The sequence below is a fragment of the Vicia villosa genome, unplaced genomic scaffold (genome assembly GCF_029867415.1).
Source record: "Vicia villosa cultivar HV-30 ecotype Madison, WI unplaced genomic scaffold, Vvil1.0 ctg.001004F_1_1, whole genome shotgun sequence".
In the NCBI taxonomy this organism is placed as follows: domain Eukaryota; kingdom Viridiplantae; phylum Streptophyta; class Magnoliopsida; order Fabales; family Fabaceae; genus Vicia; species Vicia villosa.
In genome coordinates, this window is record NW_026705447.1 from 70,366 (window position 1) to 73,680 (window position 3,315).

Below are 3,315 nucleotides of genomic sequence, written 5' to 3' on the forward strand. Positions count from 1 at the left end.
TTTACATTAAATACTCACACCAGAAGTAAGATGTCATAACATTGTATCTGACATTTGTACTACCAGTATATTCCACAAGGTTCATCTCTTTCTACAACAGACCCTTGTCTACTAACTTATCTCCTCCAGAAATGATCAACTGATGACCTCTTGACACTAGAAGTACACACAGAGAGGTTGCCACAATCTCAACATAAAGAACTGCCACTTCTTGAACTTTGTTGAGTATAACCTTACCATGTTTGGATCATATCATGGTCTGCTTAAGAAAATTTGAAATCCTTCTTGATATGGTGTTCCTCAATCTCACACATTGATTAACATGCTCCTTGAACCGAAGGATCCTCCTTTATCCTCAGCTGTGTTGATCAGATCATAGAACTTTTGTCTTCATAGTCATATTCACGAAGTGAAGTCTTCATCATGAAAGTAATTATGTATTTCTAGAACAAATTACTAACATCTAGATCAGAACCTGCCCATTCTAATCCACATAATGCCTGAACTGCCACTTTTGACAATAATGTCGCTTTCTCAAACTTCTAATGCATATTCCTAGTCCTTCTTCCAGGATAAAGGCACTTTCTGATGTTGACATCACTCAAGACATAACTTCGTCTGAACACCACACTCAAACAAACTCTGACTATCCATAGATATAACACTTCTCTATATAGGACTTGGAACACAAGAACCAATTTGTGTTCACAACACGAAACAAGACTCTTATTCTTTACCAAACAACTGTAAAGAATGACCTCAGACTAAACAATGTCTAAATACTACCCTTAAACCCTATGATTGTCACCATTTGACAACCATAACCTAGACTCTAGACATTTCTCATATTCGAAAGAAGAACATGAGGGACTCAAACAGAACGAAAAGACTCTATAAACCTAGCAATTTAAACAACATACCTGGACTTTAACTAAAGTCTCGATCAAGAGATTTTATTTGAAGAGGAACTGCATCAGGTGGACTTGTGCATAGGTTGGATAATGCACTAGGTCAGAACAAGTGATACACACCATCAATCCATGTCTTCAGATGATAATGCAAAGAATATTCTTTGCTGGTCTTTGGGAATAAACATGACTTGAGTTATGTTCTGACATCTTGTGTGACTTTGTTCTTCTGGCTTCAAGGTTAGTCTTTGAAAGACTTTACATTTGGATAGACGCAAAATAACATTGTCTTTGCTGATCTTCATACTCTTTTACTCCCCCTGAGATATACAAATTTAGGACATCTTTGATGTTCGTCCTTGAAGTTCCCTTCATTTGGGATTTACCACACTTTCCAAGTTTAGAAACTTCAGTTTACTTGCTACACAAGATTCAGATTGCCACACTCTGCAACTTGAAGTAGAAGAAACTATGATTGTATAACCATAAATCAATCTTCAGCATACTCGTCTGAGTCTTTTCATACAGACATTGTAAATATCCATCTCCCATCAAGATATTTAACAGAGTCAGTATGCTTCACCAGATACTCTTGCCATACTTCCTTAATATGAAGATAATAGAGAACACATAACTAGAAGGACTTATTCTCAGTCTTGCACCCAGGTTCTATACCCAATAAGTACTAAGTCTCCCGTCAAAGTACTTACCAGCTTTTCGGTTAGAATTTGCTACTCACACTAGGTCATTCTGACTGATTACCTCTTCACATTTATACTTTCTTCTCTTGGCAAATACACTACAAAGAAACTAAAGATCTTGAGATGATTTTGTGACATCAGATATGACATCATCCTTCATGGTTCTTGGTTAACATCTTTAATGTCAAATTGACAATACACGGGGTGGGAACAGAATAATCCAATTATCAGTAATATTCAAACATATCAAGGAATACAATAGCCAACATTTCAATAAGCTTTTCTTCATACATTTATTCTAATTTTGAGATGATGGATGCCATAGTCTGTACCTATAGAGGAGATTCCTGATACTGTTATAATTCCTACATCTCAGGGTCCCTCTTCCAAAATCCCACCTATTGTGGCACCTCAACCTACTGCTACTTTTGGCATAATCTCAACTCCTTCCCACATTGTTTCGACTACTGGTCCAATGTTTCCTGAGTAGCTTCTAGCTTTAAAGCAGACCAAACCTCATGAGTATTTAAAACTCATGATGAATGTTAGAGGCCTTTGGACTGGTGGAGGATCCAAATCTTTGACTACATCAGAAAGTGATTGTTCCATTGAAACTCAAGAATAGGTTCTCCGCTGTCTTAAAGCCATGATGTTAGACGTTGACCTGGTTTAGAAATTGGAAGCTAACTCTTTGGTTGCCTCTGATATTAAAAGCTTGTTGAAGAGAGTTGATCTTCGAGCTGCGTCTCCTACTGTTGTTAACTTTATGGTAGAGGTTTCCTCTTTCCTTGGCCAACTCTTTGTTGACATAGATCACAAAAAGGATATCCAGGCGAAGAAACTACCCAAGGAATAATCTCGAACCACTGAACTAGCCTTGGTAGCCGCATCTCTGATAAAAATGGAAGATTTGCAAAAATACCTTGACCAAGAAAAGCTAGCCTTTGACACTAGAGTTACCAACATTACTTAGTGGGAAAAATAAAGGAATGGAAGAAGCGTATTGAGGAACTAGAAACCAAAATTCAAGAAGCTGAAGCTTTACAAACCACTGGGAGTAGCAAAGCTGAATAGGAACTCAATGCTGAAGCTTTGGTCGGAATCAAACATTTCAAGCGGGTCAATGAGCTGCTGAATTTTATTTTTCAATTTCTCTGACCGACATGCGCATAGCTGCAGTAAAAGAGCATTATTTGCGGCATAGGAACTTCGTACCTTTTTAAGTACTCTATTTCTTTTTCCAGATTATTTTCATGCTGGTTTTCTGTTTGTAACAAATAAATTTCAAGCGTTTCTCTATTGCATTTTTCTTTATGAATTATGTTTATATTTTTTACTTTTGACAACTTCTTACAATATGGGTTTATATTTTTTTAAATACTTTTCATTCATTTGTAGCATTCTACCTTCAGGTGCGAGTTCTTCGATCTCATAAGCATTATTAGAAAATACTTGTATTACTTGATATGGTCCTTCCCAATCTGGGGACCATTTGCCAAGAATTATATCTCTTCTATCTATTGGCAAGATTACTTTCCACATCAAATCTGCAAAAACGAAAGCCTTTGCATTTACATTTTTGTTGTATGCCTTCCCTATTTGCTCTTTTTCCCTAAGTAACATTTCAAATGCTGCTAAATGATCCTCTTCGGTGTCGACTACCGCATCATACATCATCCCCCAATAATACTCAGTGGGGATTTCCG